Source organism: Oncorhynchus mykiss, chromosome 9 (genome assembly GCF_057628025.1).
Source record: "Oncorhynchus mykiss isolate SJ-2025 chromosome 9, ASM5762802v1, whole genome shotgun sequence".
In the NCBI taxonomy this organism is placed as follows: Eukaryota; Metazoa; Chordata; class Actinopteri; order Salmoniformes; family Salmonidae; genus Oncorhynchus; species Oncorhynchus mykiss.
Window position 1 is genome coordinate 72,214,899 of NC_143030.1, and position 16,408 is coordinate 72,231,306.

Consider the following 16,408-nt stretch of genomic DNA (forward strand, 5'->3'; position numbering starts at 1 on the left):
AGGAGGAAACCTAGAGAGGAACCAGGCTCTAAGAGTACATGGCCATGAAGGCCTTGAACGTGTTCAAACGTTCATAGATGACCAGCAGGGTCAAATATTAATCACGGTGGTTGTAGAGGGTGCAACAGGTCAGGTGGCTATATCAGTTGGCTTTTCATTGCCGAGCATTCAGAGGTCGAGACAGCAGGTGGGGTAGAGAGAGAGAGAGTCGAAAACAGCAGGTCCCGGACAGGGTGAACAGGTCAGTTTGAGGCAGCGCGTGAGATGGGGTTAAGAGCAGGTGAGTCTGGGAAGGGGTGATGCTGTGGATGTTTGTGTGTGTCTGTATGTTGTTGTTTGTACAGTTGAAGTCGGAAGTTGACATACACCTTAGCCAAAGACATTTGAACTCAGTTTTCACAATTCCTGACATTTACTCATTGTATAAATTCCCGGTCTTAGGTCAGTTAGGATCACCACTTTATTTTAAGAATGTGAAATGTCAGAATAATTGGAGAGAGATTTATTTAAGCTTTTATTTCTTTCATCACATTCCCAGTGGGTCAGAAGTTTACATACACTCAATTAGTATTTGGTAGTATTGCCTTTAAATAGTTTAACTTGGGTGAAGCGTTTTGGGTAGCCTTCCGCAAGCTTCCCACAATAAGTTGGGTGAATTTTGGCCCATTCCTCCTGATAGAGTTGGTGTAACTGAGTCAGGATTGTAGGCCTCCTTGCTCGCACACGCTTTTTCCATTCTGCTCACAAATTCTTTATAGGATTGAGATCAGGGCTTTGTGATGGCCACTCCAATATATTGACTTTGTTGTCCTTAAGCCATTTTGCCACAACATTGGAAGTTTGCTTGGGGTCATTGTCCATTTGGAAGACCCATTTGCAACCAAGCTTTAACTTCCTGACTGATGTCTTGAGATGTTGCTTCATTATGTCCACATAATGTTCCTGCCTCATGATGCCATCTATTTTGTGAAGTGCACCAGTCCCTCCTGCAGCAAAGCACCCCCACAACATGATGCTGCCACCCCCGTGCTTCATGGTTGGGATGGTGTTCTTCGGCTTGCAAGCCTCCCCCTTTTTCCTCCAAACATCACAATGGTCATTATGGCCAAATAGTTCTATTTTTGTTTCATCAGACCAGAGGACCAGAGGACCAAAAAGTACGATCTTTGTCCCAATGTGCAGTTGGAAACCGTAGTCTGGCTTTTTCATGGTGGGCTTGGAGCAGTGGCTTCTTCCTTGCTGAGCGGCCTTTCAGGTTATGTCGATATTGGACTCGTTTTACTGTGGATATAGATACTTTTGTACCTGTTTCCTCCAGCATCTTCACAAGGTCCTTTGCTGTTGTTCTGGGATTGACTTGCACTTTTCGCACCAAAGTACGCTCATCTCTAGGAGACAGAACGCGTCTCCTTCCTGAGCGGTATGGCGGCTGCGTGGTCCCATGATGTTTATACTTGCGTACTATTGTTTGTACAGATGAACGTGGTACCTTCAGGCATTTGGACATTGCTCCCAATGATGAACCAGACTTGTGGAGGTCTACAATTGTTTTTCTGAAGTCTTGACTGATTTCTTTTGATTTTCCCATGATGTCAAGCGAAGAGGCACTGAGTTTGAAGGTAGGCCTTGAAATACATCCACAGGTACACCTCCAATTGACTCAAATTATGTCAATTAGGCTATCAGAAGCTTCTAAAGCCATGACATCATTTTCTGTAATTTTCCAAGCTGTTTAAAGGCACAGTCAACTTAGTGTATGTAAACTTCTGACCCACTGGAATTGTGATACAGTGAATTAGAAGTGAAATAATCTGTCTGTGGACAATTGTTGTAAAAATGACTGATACTCAACAATCATTCGTTTTCCTGATGGAAGCTCAGTATGCACAAACAAGAAAGCAATTCGAACATCTGTCTTTTCCTCTGATTAAAACATGCATACCAATACCGTAGAGTGTGCCAAGAAGGAAATGAGAGGAATCATCTGGGTGTTTGACATAAAGAATTACTAAGAATTACTTACTAAAGAATGTACTACCTTCTTACTTAATAACAAGCATCCATTTATAAGGATGGTCATCAACATAAATATAAAATGTAATGATTGAAGATTTTCAAGATTATTTTCCTTATTAGATGAACGATATGAAAAGCCATTTTAGATGTTGTCTCCATCTGTCTATTATTAATACTTTATGAGTGTATATCTGGATAATTATCGGGGTTCATAAATGTATTAATCAACATCAAAAGAGTTTGGTTAGTGTGGCAGAACACACACACACACACGAACACACACACACACACACACGAACACACACACACACACACAAACACACACACACACACACGAACACACACACACACACACACACACACACACACACACACACACACACACACACACACACACACACACGAACACACACACGAACACACACACACACACACGAACACACACAAACACACACACACACACACGAACACACACACACACACACACACACACACACACACACACACACACACACACACACACACACACACACACACACACACACACACACACACACGAACACACACACACACACACGAACACACACACACCCCAAGGTGAGTCCACACACCAAGGTGAGTCTATATCTTCTCCCTGCCTCTCTTGGCTCTCACCTTTCTGTCAGTGCATGGTCATCCTACTCACGCGTGTCCTGCCCTTTCTATGAGTGTCCCTACAGCAGGGGGAAGGAAGTAGGGAGAAATGGTTGGAGTGATAAACCTGACCAAATCCAACAAAAATCTCAAAACTGGGCTTAGGGGTGTACATGAAAAGAACAGAAGGGTCCACACACTATATACTCTTTATACCACCTTAGTTTGTATATGTTTTATTTAACCTTTATTTAACTAGGCAAGTTAGTTATTAAGAACAAATTCTTATTTACAATGACAGCCTACCCCGGCCAAACCCGGACGATGCTGGGCCAATTGTGCGCAGCCCTATGGGACTCCCAGTCACAGCCGGATGTGATATTGTAATGCGCAGAGCGTGGCAGGTGTTTATTTCGCCTTCGCAGAAGGCAGGAATCGTGGTATAGGCAGGCAATTGTCATACACAGGTAGGCAAACAGGCACAAAACTAGGACTGAAGGCTATAACTGGTCCTCACAAACGAGCTACCAAAAGGCTTAGTAGAGTCGAAACAAACAATACCTCATAAAGGCACAAACAGGATGAACTCAACTAAAAAAGGAGCTGATGAGATCAGGTGGGTAACTAACACAGGTGAAATCAATGAACAGGGCTACATTCAAGAACACAATGAACAGAACACAAGGTTGACTAAGAAATTAAATACAGAACCTTACAGTACCCCCCCCTCCTGACAACCACCGGAGTGTGGAGCAGGTGGGCTGGGAAGCAGAGGCAGCCGCCTACCTTGGGGGCGAGGTCCGACAGGCTGGTTCGACAAGGTCGTCGACTGTCCCGACATTCTGCGTTGATCAGTTTGGGGATCAGTTTGGGGGAGTGGGACGGTCCAGATAGTTACGGTGGAAAGAATCATCTCTGGGTCGAGGATGTCCTAGTCGGGGACCCCGGACCGGTCTGCAGGCCCGTAACCTTCCCAGTCCACTAGATAGTGGATGCGGTCTCTCAGGCTTTTGGAATCAAGGATGGCCTGAATGGCGAAGGCAGGTTCCCCTCCAACGTCCACCGGTGGGGGCGCACTGTGGGTTGTGACTGGAGGATTTTATTTATTTATTTATTTTACCTTTATTTAACCAGGTAGGCAAGTTGAGAACAAGTTCTCATTTACAATTGCGACCTGGCCAAGATAAAGCAAAGCAGTTCGACAGATACAACAACACAGAGTTACACATGGAGTAAAACAAACATACAGTCAATAATAAAGTATAAACAAGTCTATATACAATGTGAGCAAATGAGGTGAGAAGGGAGGTAAAGGCAAAAAAAGGCCTTGGTGGCAAGGTAAATACAATATAGCAAGTAAAACACTGGAATGGTAGTTTTGCAATGGAAGAATGTGCAAAGTAGAAATAAAAATAATGGGGTGCAAAGGAGCAAAATAAATAAATAAATTAAATACAGTTGGGAAAGAGGTAGTTGATAGGGCTAAATTATAGGTGGGCTATGTACAGGTGCAGTAATCTGTGAGCTGCTCTGACAGTTGGTGCTTAAAGCTAGTGAGGGAGATAAGTGTTTCCAGTTTCAGAGATTTTTGTAGTTCGTTCCAGTCATTGGCAGGAGAGAACTGGAAAGAGAGACGGCCAAAGAAAGAATTGGTTTTGGGGGTGACCAGAGAGATATACCTGCTGGAGCGTGTGCTACAGGTGGGAGATGCTATGGTGACCAGCGAGCTGAGATAAGGGGGGACTTTACCTAGCAGGGTCTTGTAGATGACATGGAGCCAGTGGGTTTGGCGACGAGTATGAAGCGAGGGCCAGCCAACGAGAGCGTACAGGTCGCAATGGTGGGTAGTATATGGGGCTTTGGTGACAAAACGGATTGCACTGTGATAGACTGCATCCAATTTGTTGAGTAGGGTATTGGAGGCTATTTTGTAAATTACATCGCCAAAGTCGAGGATTGGTAGGATGGTCAGTTTTACAAGGGTATGTTTGGCAGCATGAGTGAAGGATGCTTTGTTGCGAAATAGGAAGCCAATTCTAGATTTAACTTTGGATTGGAGATGTTTGATATGGGTCTGGAAGGAGAGTTTACAGTCTAACCAGACACCTAAGTATTTGTAGTTGTCCACGTATTCTAAGTCAGAGCCGTCCAGAGTAGTGATGTTGGACAGGCGGGTAGGTGCAGGTAGTGATCGGTTGAAGAGCATGCATTTAGTTTTACTTGTATTTAAGAGCAATTGGAGGCCACGGAAGGAGAGTTGTATGGCATTGAAGCTTGCCTGGAGGGTTATTAACACAGTGTCCAAAGAAGGGCCGGAAGTATACAGAATGGTGTCGTCTGCGTAGAGGTGGATCAGAGACTCACCAGCAGCAAGAGCGACCTCATTGATGTATACAGAGAAGAGAGTCGGTCCAAGAATTGAACCCTGTGGCACCCCCATAGAGACTGCCAGAGGTCCGGACAACAGACCCTCAGATTTGACACACTGAACTCTATCAGAGAAGTAGTTGGTGAACCAGGCGAGGCAATCATTTGAGAAACCAAGGCTGTTGAGTCTGCCGATGAGGATGTGGTGATTGACAGAGTCGAAAGCCTTGGCCAGATCAATGAATACGGCTGCACAGTAATGTTTCTTATCGATGGCGGTTAAGATATCGTTTAGGACCTTGAGCGTGGCTGAGGTGCACCCATGACCAGCTCTGAAACCAGATTGCATAGCAGAGAAGGTATGGTGAGATTCAAAATGGTCGGTAATCTGTTTGTTGACTTGGCTTTCGAAGACCTTAGAAAGGCATGGTAGGATAGATATAGGTCTGTAGCAGTTTGGGTCAAGAGTGTCCCCCCCTTTGAAGAGGGGGATGACCGCAGCTGCTTTCCAATCTTTGGGAATCTCAGACGACACGAAAGAGAGGTTGAACAGGCTAGTAATAGGGGTGGCAACAATTTCGGCAGATAATTTTAGAAAGAAAGGGTCCAGATTGTCTAGCCCGGCTGATTTGTAGGGGTCCAGATTTTGCAGCTCTTTCAGAACATCAGCTGAATGGATTTGGGAGAAGGAGAAATGGGGAAGGCTTGGGCGAGTTGCTGTTGGTGGTGCAGTGCTGTTGACAGGGGTAGGAGTAGCCAGGTGGAAAGCATGGCCAGCAGTAGAAAAATGGTTATTGAAATTTTCAATTATGGTGGATTTATCAGTGGTGACAGTGTTTCCTATCTTCAGTGCAGTGGGCAGCTGGGAGGAGGTGTTCTTATTCTCCATGGACTTTACAGTGTCCCAGAACTTTTTTGAGTTAGTGTTGCAAGAAGCAAATTTCTGCTTGAAAAAGCTAGCCTTGGCTTTTCTAACTGCCTGTGTATAATGGTTTCTAGCTTCCCTGAACAGCTGCATATCACGGGGGCTGTTCGATGCTAATGCAGAACGCCATAGGACATTTTTGTGTTGATTAAGGGCAGTCAGGTCTGGGGAGAACCAAGGGCTATATCTGTTCCTGGTTCTAAATTTCTTGAATGGGGCATGTTTATTTAAGATGGTTAGGAAGGCATTTAAAAAAAATATCCAGGCATCCTCTACTGACGGGATGAGGTCAATATCCTTCCAGGATACCCCGGCCAGGTCGATTAGAAAGGCCTGCTCGCTGAAGTGTTTCAGGGAGCGTTTTACAGTGATGAGAGGAGGTCGTTTGACCGCTGACCCATTACGGATGCAGGCAATGAGGCAGTGATCGCTGAGATCTTGGTTGAAGACAGCAGAGGTGTATTTAGAGGGGAAGTTGGTTAGGATGATATCTATGGGGGTGCACGTGTTTAAGGCTTTGGGGAGGTATCTGGTAGGTTCATTGATAATTTGTGTGAGATTGAGGGCATCAAGTTTAGATTGTAGGATGGCTGGGGTGTTAAGCATGTTCCAGTTTAGGTCGCCTAGCAGCACGAGCTCTGAAGATAGATGGGGGGCAATCAGTTCACATATGGTGTCCAGAGCACAGCTGGGGGCAGAGGGTGGTCTATAGCAGGCGGCAACGGTGAGAGACTTGTTTTTAGAGAGGTGGATTTTTAAAAGTAGAAGTTCAAATTGTTTGGGTACAGACCTGGATAATAGGACAGAACTCTGCAGGCTATCTTTGCAGTAGATTGCAACACCGCCCCCTTTGGCAGTTCTATCTTGTCTGAAAATGTTGTAGTTTGGAATTAAAATGTCTGAATTTTTGGTGGTCTTCCTAAGCCAGGATTCAGACACAGCTAGAACATCCGGGTTGGCAGAGTGTGCTAAAGCAGTGAATAGAACAAACTTAGGGAGGAGGCTTCTAATGTTAACATGCATGAAACCAAGGCTATTACGGTTACAGAAGTCGTCAAAAGAGAGCGCCTGGGGAATAGGAGTGGAGCTAGGCACTGCAGGGCCTGGATTCACCTCTACATCGCCAGAGGAACATAGGAGGAGTAGAATAAGGGTGCGACTAAAAGCAATAAGAATTGGTCGTCTAGAACGTCTGGAACAGAGAGTAAAAGGAGGTTTCTGGGGGCGATAAAATAGCATCAAGGTATAATGTACAGACAAAGGTAAGGTAGGATGTGAATACAGTGGAGGTAAACCTAGGTATTGAGTGATGAAGAGAGAGATATTGTCTCTAGAAACATCATTGAAACCAGGAGATGTCATTGCATGTGTGGGTGGTGGAACTAATAGGTTGGATAAGGTATAGTGAGCAGGACTAGAGGCTCTACAGTGAAATAAGCCAATAAACACTAACCAGAACAGCAATGGACAAGACATATTGACATTAAGGAGAGGCATGCTTAGTCGAGTGATCAAAAGGGTCCAGTGAGTGGAGAGGTCGGTTTAGGGTCACGGCGATTTAGACAGCTAGCCAGGCCAACCGGTAGCAAGCTAGCATAGGATGGAGGTCTGTTGTTAGCCACCTCTTGCGTTCGGTCAGTAGATTAGTAGGGTTCCGTGTGGTAGAGGGGATTAATCCAAATCACACAACAACAACAAAAATAAGAACAATAGATATAGTTATAGAGGCCCGAGAAGAAAACATAATAATTCAAATAAATAAATTGTCCGATTGTCTATTCAGATAGCAGCCGGTAAGACAGCTAACGGTTAGCGGGCCGCAGATGGGCGTTCAGGTAACGTCGCGACAGAGGAGCCAGCCGGATCTCATTCAGGTAGATAACGTCGGCAGTCTGGTTGTGAAGGCCCGGTGGGGCTCCGCGTAGGCAGTGAAACGGGTCCGGATAGGTGACTGCAGCCCAGGAGTGAATGATGGAACTCAGGAGTGATTGACGGAGCTGGCTAGCACCGGAACAATCGATGTTTGCTCCGGAATCGACGAAAGCCGACTGTCACACGGATAGCAGCTAGCTAGCTGTGAGATCCGGGTATGAATGTCCAGAGAGCAGTTGAAATCCAGGGACATGGAGAGAAAAATTGGTCCGGTATGTTCCGTTCCGAGCCGCGCTGCGCCGTACAAAACTGGCGATAGATTTTCGATAGATTTTCGAGCTAAAGGACAGCCGATGACCACAAACCGTGGTTAGCTTCTGATTAGCTTCTGGATTAGCTTCTGGGCTAGCTCCTGGCTAGCTTCTGGCTAGTTTCTGGCCAGCCTCCTGGAGTTTCTGGCTAGCTTCCTGAAGGATTGCAGATCTGAGGTAAATAATACTTTTTTATAAATATAAATTGGTGAGGCTGGTTGCAGGAGAGTGTTTAGAAGATGAGTTGATGGAAAATAAAAATAAAATGTATATGAAAAAAAGTTGTAAATATATATATATACAGGACACGACAAGACGAGGACAAAAGACGTCTGAACTGCTATGCGATCTTGGAGAAGAGGACTGGAGGATGAAGAGGACTGGAGGATGAAGAGGACTGGAGGATGAAGAGGACTGGAGGATGAAGAGGACTGGAGGATGAAGAGGACTCGAGGTGGCTGGTTTCAATAGAGACACATGGAAGGACGAGGAGATTTTATACTGATGGGGTAACTGGAGCCGATACGTGACAGGGTTGATGTGATGGGTTATCTTGAAGAGACCAATGAAGGGAGGACAGAACTTTTTGCAGGGAGGCGGAGCCGGATGCCTCTAGTAAAGAGCCACACAAGCTGTCCGGGGTGAAAGAGTGGCGTAGGTTGGCGGCGCCTGTCGGCAAAGCGCTTCTGGGTATTAAAGGCTTGTGCAGATGCTGGTGAGCAGTCTACCATACCCGCTCACTACGCCGAAACCAGTCGTCAACAGCTGGGACAGTACCAGGCTTCGCCTCCCAGGGAAACATGGGGGGTTGGTAACCAAGTACACACTGAAATGGAGTAATACCACCTTATACCACCCCACCTTATACAAACAGACAGCTGTGGTAACATTATACCACCATATACCACCTTATACCACCCCATACCACCTTATAGCACCTCATACCACCTAATACCACCCGACCTTATACAAACAGACAGCTGTGGTAACATTATACAACCTTATACCACCTTATACCACCCCATACCACCTTATAGCACCTCATACCACCTTATACCACCCCACCTTATACAAACAGACAGCTGCGGTAACATTATACCACCTTATAGCACCTCATACCACCTAATACCACCCCACCTTATACAAACAGACAGCTGTGGTAACATTATACCACCTTATACCACCTTATACCACCTTATACCACCCCATACCACCTTATAGCACCTCATACCACCTTATACCACCCCACCTTATACAAACAGACAGCTGTGGTAACATTATACCACCTTATACCACCCCATACCACCTTATAGCACCTCATACCACCTTATACCACCCCATACCACCTAATACCACATTATACCACCTTATACCACCCTACCTTATACAAACAGACAGCTGTGGTAACATTATACCACCTTATACCACCCCATACCACCTTATAGCACCTCATACCACCTAATACCACATTGTACCACCTTATACCACCTCATACCACCTTAAACCACCGTATAGCACCTTAAACCACCGTATAGCACCTAATACCACCTTGTACCACCGTATAGCAACTTATACCACCTTGTACCACCTCATACCACCTTATACCACCTTATACCACCTTATACCACCTCATACCACCTTATACCACCTTGTACCACCTCATACCACCTTATACCACCTCATACCACCTTATACCACCTCATACCACCTTATACCACCTCATACCACCTTATACCACCTCATACCACCTTATACCACCTTATACCACCTCATACCACCTTATACCACCTTATACCACCTCATACCACCTTATACCACCTTAAACCACCGTATAGCACCTTATGCAACCTTATACCGCCTCATACCACCTCATACCACCTTAAACCACCTTAAACCACCGTATAGCACCTTATGCAACCTCATACCACCTCATGACACCTCATACCACCTCATCAATCAATCAATCAAATGTATTTATAAAGCCCTTCTTACATCAGCTGATGTCACAAAGTGCTGTACAGAAAGTGCTCATAGCACCTCATACCACCTCATATCACATTATACAACCTTATACCACTGTATAGCACCTCATACCACCTTATAGCACCTCATACCACCTCATACCACCTTATAGCACCTCATACCACCTTATACCACCTTATAGCAGCTGGGGCGGCAGGTAGCCTGGTGGTTAGAGCGTTGGCCTAGTAACCAAAAGATTGCTAGATCAAATCCCCGAGCTGACAAGGTAAAAATCTGTTGTTCTGCCCCTGAACAAGGCAGTTAACCCACTGTTCTTGGGCTGTCATAGTAAGTAAGATTTTTTTCTTAATTGACTTGCCTAGTTAAATAAAGGTAAACAATAATACAAATATCACCTTGTGCCACTTTTAACCTCCTTAATGACAACATTTCAATCCAGAGTATCATCAGGTCAAACAATGTCATCAAATGTGATATACAGAGCATGTAGTGTGCTGGCCTTTCTGTACTTAACTAAAAGTCTGTTTGAAAACAATGTTCGTTTTTAGGCCAACCGTTCGGACAATACAGGCGTTTTTGTGAGAAGATTTTTGGGATGTCTTAAGGTCTGACAAACACCGCTGTAGATTGGCCACCTTCCACCACAGATGTGGAAGGCTGACATAGGCGGATGTGGCGGATTCAGACACAGCCCAAGCAACAAAAAATAATCTCTAGCTTCTTTATTATGTTACTTAGATTGACGCATGGGTGCGTCAATAGACTCTTACAGATTAAGGTGATATACGGAGCACATAGCATGCTGGCCTTTATGTCCTTGTCACAAAAGGAGAGACTCATTTTCCATCAACATCAAAATGGATCACACTGATGATTTAGCTGATCTATACACAGTCATATTTCAGGACCTCCCATAGGAATCAATACACACACACACCTTGGATGGGACAGTTATACAAGGAATGAACTAACTGAGATAAGTATATCAGGAGTGTTGACATAAAGCTGGCGACATTTACATAGCATGACTCTGTTTATTGTCGAGAGACACACATCTGAATGTCGAGGCTATGTCTCTCATCATGTCTGTCAGTATGCAAAGTCTGTTTATGACACACACACACACACACACACACACACACACACACACACACACACACACACACACACACACACACACACACACACACACACACACACACACACACACACACACACACACACACACACACACACACACACACACACACACACACACACACCTCACTGAATATAAATTGTTGTAAACTGCCGTGCTCAGACAAACAGACAGCTGCGGTAACATCTGAGGATTCCGTTACTAGACAAAGTGAAAGGTAGCTAAACGTTGAGGTGAGTTAAAAGGTGAGGGACTGTACTTACTTTTGCTTGTGATCCTCTTCAGTGATGTTTCACAAAGGTGTCCAAATCCTCACCACAATTCACATCTTTGTCCCTTTGATTCAACAGTGAAGTCCATGCATGTCCATTGTTTCTGTGTTTGTGTGAGGGATCATTGAATCAGTGTGTCTGTTTACGCTAATGTAGATCAAGAGACCAGTGTTAGAACTGTCTGTCTCAAATGTTATGTGATCTAAATGTGTTCAGAGCTTGTAGGGTGTTATAGGCTGTAGTTAAATGTGTCAATATGTCAGTACTGAATTTGCCTTGTGGTTAATGGCATTTGGCTGCTGTGTAGTTCACAACAGTCTGAGAGTAATCCATTAGTTGCCAGGCTCCGTGTGTGTCTCTCTCTCCTCTGCTACCTCTGAGAGACTACTCACTGACTGGACTGAATTTAAGCTCCGTCTGCTATTACCATCCCTCCTTCACTCTCCCTCCCTCTCCTCCTCCCATTTTCCCCTCCTCCTGGGTCAAACTAGCTGTCCTCTAGGATGGGAGGAGGAGCTAACATCCAGAGGGGAGGGGAGCCAATGTTTTTATACATACCAATGAACTATATCAGAGAGAGAGAGGCTGTACATAGACTTACACTGTGTATAGCCATAATATGACATTTGAAATGTCTCTATTCCTTTGAAACTTTTGTGATTGTAATGTTAACTGTTAATTTTTTATTGTTTATTTCACTTTGGTTTATGATTTATTTCACTTGCGATGGCAATGTAAACATATGTTTCCTATGCCAATAAAGACCTTTGAATAGAATTTTGAGAGAGAGAGAGAGAGAGAGAGAGAGAGAGAGAGAGAGAGTACATATACAATACTATTTAAGGTGTCGCTATGTGTTTACTGCGTCACTGACATTTTACTCCTGTCCTTATTATTAGTTTGTTGTTTTCACACTGTCTCATCACTTAATCCCCCCTTTGTTCACAACATTGTTACTAAACATGTACAACCTGTGGTAAGCAATATGGGGTTTCCTGTTGTGGCCTGCCTGTTCACCATGAATACCTGAATACCACAATCTATGAATAACTATGGGCTGACTCAGTTAAGTCAACTACACACCCCTCCTGGCACTACCCGAACACACCTGTGTACTGTAGGTAGGTAACTACACACCACTCCTGGCACTACCCGAACACACCTGTGTACTGTAGGTAGGTAACTACACACCCCACCTGGCACTACCCGAACACACCTGTGTACTGTAGGTAGGTAACTACACACCCCACCTGGCACTACCCGAACACACCTGTGTACTGTAGGTAGGTAACTACACACCCCACCTGGCACTACCCGAACACACCTGTGTACTGTAGGTAGGTAACTACACACCCCACCTGGCACTACCCGAACACACCTGTGTACTGTAGGTAGGTAACTACACACCCCACCTGGCACTACCCGAACACACCTGTGTACTGTAGGTAGGTAACTACACACCCCACCTGGCACTACCCGAACACACCTGTGTACTGTAGGTAGGTAACTACACACCCCACCTGGCACTACCCGAACACACCTGTGTACTGTAGGTAGGTAACTACACACCCCACCTGGCACTACCCGAACACACCTGTGTACTGTAGGTAGGTGACTACACACCCCACCTGGCACTACCCGAACACACCTGTGTACTGTAGGTAGGTAACTACACACCCCACCTGGCACTACCCGAACACACCTGTGTACTGTAGGTAGGTAACTACGAACCCAGTCTCACATTGCCATACCTCCAAAATCACGTTGTTGCCGATTGGACAAACAGTTTGAATGGACCGCTGGCTCCCAGCCGCAATATTTTTATTGGATGATCAATTTCAAGAACTCTCCCCCCACACGCTTGTAGAACAGATGCTGTGTGTTATACGGGTCAGTTTTCCATATCGGTAGTTGTTTCCTATTCTAGTTTCAAGTACTAGTTTTTAAGTTATCAAGTGTGGCCGACAGCCTGTGATTTATATTTATTTAAATTGAAAGTGGATTACGCTGGTAAATTCAAACATCACAACACGTTCTAAACCGCTCAGGTGAAACACTTTCTTCCTTGTCTCCATTCGTCCACATGGCTGCTGGCTGCACTTTACTACCACCGAAAATAGTGAAGATTGACCATTATTTTGTAAGAAACATTAATGTGTTGAAAATCCCAAATTGTTTATATAGTCAACTTACACACAGCTCTGACATACACTCCACCAGACATGCCACCAGGGGTCTTTTCACAGTTCCCAAATCCAGAACAAGTACAAGAAAGCGTGCAGTATTATATAGGGCCATTATTGTATAGAACTCCATTCCATCTCATATTGCTCAAATTAATATCAAACCTGGTTTCCAAAACAGATAAAGCAACACCTCGCGGCACAACGCCTCTCCCCTATTGGACCTAGATAGTTTGTGTGTATGTGTATGTATTGATATGTCTATTAATGTTCTGTATTGTGTCATGTTTCCTGTTTTGTGTGGACACCGGGAAGAGTAGCTGCTGCTTCTGCAACATCTAATAGGGATCCTAATAAAATATCTAGAATACCATAAGGACCCTAAAAAACGGAGGCAGTGGAAGAACCTATTCAAGTAAGTAAATACATTTTTCAAATGTTACAAAACTGCTGTGCCACTCGAGATGCAGTGCCTTAGACCGCTGTGCCACTCAGGATGCAGTGCCTTAGACCGCTGCGCCACTCAGGATGCAGTGCCTTAGACCGCTGCGCCACTCGGGATGCAGTGCCTTAGACCGCTGCGCCACTCAGGATGCAGTGCCTTAAACCGCTGCGCCACTCGGGATGCAGTGCCTTAGACCGCTGCGCCACTCAGGATGCAGTGCCTTAGACCGCTGCGCCACTCAGGATGCAGTGCCTTAGACCGCTGCGCCACTCAGGATGCAGTGCCTTAGACCGCTGCGCCACTCGGGATGCAGTGCCTTAGACCGCTGCGCCACTCAGGATGCAGTGCCTTAGACCGCTGTGCCACTCGGGATGCAGTGCCTTAGACCGCTGCGCCACTCAGGATGCAGTGCCTTAGACCGCTGCGCCACTCAGGATGCAGTGCCTTAGACCGCTGCGCCACTCAGGATGCAGTGCCTTAGACCGCTGCGCCACTCAGGATGCAGTGCCTTAGACCGCTGCGCCACTCGGGATGCAGTGCCTTAGACCGCTGCGCCACTCGGGATGCAGTGCCTTAGACCGCTGCGCCACTCGGGATGCAGTGCCTTAGACCGCTGCGCCACTCGGGATGCAGTGCCTTAGACCGCTGTGCCACTCGGGACGCAGTGCCTTAGACCGCTGTGCCACTCGGGATGCAGTGCCTTAGACCGCTGCGCCACTCAGGATGCAGTGCCATAGACCGCTGCGCCACTCAGGATGCAGTGCCTTAGACCGCTGTGCCACTCAGGATGCAGTGCCTTAGACCGCTGCGCCACTCGGGATGCAGTGCCTTAGACCGCTGCGCCGCTGTGTAAAGTGAGTGTGTAGGCTACTGTACTGTCAGTAAAGTGAGTGTGTAGGCTACTGTACTGTCAGTAAAGTGAGAGTGTTGGCTACTGTACTGTCAGTAAAGTGAGTGTGTAGGCTACTGTACTGTCAGTAAAGTGAGTGTGTAGGCTACTGTACTGTCAGTAAAGTGAGTGTGTAGGCTACTGTACTGTCAGTAAAGTGAGTGTGTAGGCTACTGTACTGGATGGGGCAGGTCCTTTTTTCTGTTTGCCTGAAATGATGATTTAGTAATGAATTCCTACTTGCTACTACTCCATGATCTGTTGTTGTTTAGACTAAGATGTCTAATATTTACATACCAGTTAGCTTATTTGTACATTTTGAAGTGATGAAGTGTTGATTCTTTAAAGTGTTAAACTTGTTTTAATTGTTCAACTATTATTCAAAATGAACTATTGTAAGTGTTGATGAATCACATATCACAATCCTGCAACAAAGAGGGGAAGGGGTAAGTCTGTAATGTGTCTGTGTTTCTGTGTATTTGTATTCTCAAATTAACCTTTGTTTTTTGTCCAGTTGTAAACTCTCCAATGTGTTTTATTTGATTGTCAGTCTCTCTCAGTATATCGTCTATGTGAATCCACTTAGCACCGCATCATATTACATCCATTGCCAGTGCAGTCATAGGCCTACAGTATGATGGGCATTTTCTGTCCTCACGCACTGTTGTTCCTACTACACTAATCTGGAGAGCCCTGATTTCCACCTGGTTCCGACCGTAGGTAGGTAACTACAAACTACCTGGCACCTCAACACACCTGTGTAGGTAGGTCAATATTGAATTATGTAACATGTTTTGTGAACCCAATTAAAAGCACTTAAAATGAATTTGACTTGACTAATCATGATAGAGAAAGGATGTGTGTGTGTGTGTGTGTGTGTGTGTATATGTTTCAAAAACAGACTTTGTTGTGTGCACACAGTATGTGTGTTTGTGTGTGTACACTGTCTCTGTCTTCATTTCAACGCCACCAGCACACAGATAAAAGTGTGTTTTACCAGGAGTATTGTCTTTCTCCCTGCTTGAGCAGAGTAGACCAGCATGGAGCTGGCCCTGAGCCAATGGAGTGTCCCATGATGTCACAACTGAAGCCAGAGAGCTCTAGAACTCGAGCAGTGCCAGATTCTCCTCACATGCCACCTTCAATCAAACTCTTTTGATGTTCTACCGATGGAAGTTGTAACATGGCCCAGAGTTCTCAGAAACGAGTGTAATATGATTATCCTGTCTCCAAACAGGACATTGGCTTTGTCCCAAATGACACCCTATTCCCTACATAGGACATTACTTTTGAGCAGAGCCCTGGTAGTGCATTAAATAGGGAATAGGGTGTCATTTGGGACGTAGCCATGATGTCACATCAATCCATGATCCA

At 45.3% G+C, this 16,408-nt stretch overlaps 1 protein-coding gene across 1 annotated transcript in view; it reads right to left on the reverse strand.

The window, feature by feature from the left end:
* Positions 1-11,916, reverse strand: part of LOC110531244 (vasopressin V2 receptor) — a 76,392-nt gene extending 64,476 nt beyond the window's left edge. Inside the window, exon 1 of the mRNA XM_036988772.2 lies at positions 11,509-11,916. The gene's annotated coding sequence lies outside the window, so the exon portion shown is untranslated. The remainder of the gene's footprint in view (positions 1-11,508) is intronic.
* Positions 11,917-16,408: the final 4,492 nt, after the last annotated feature.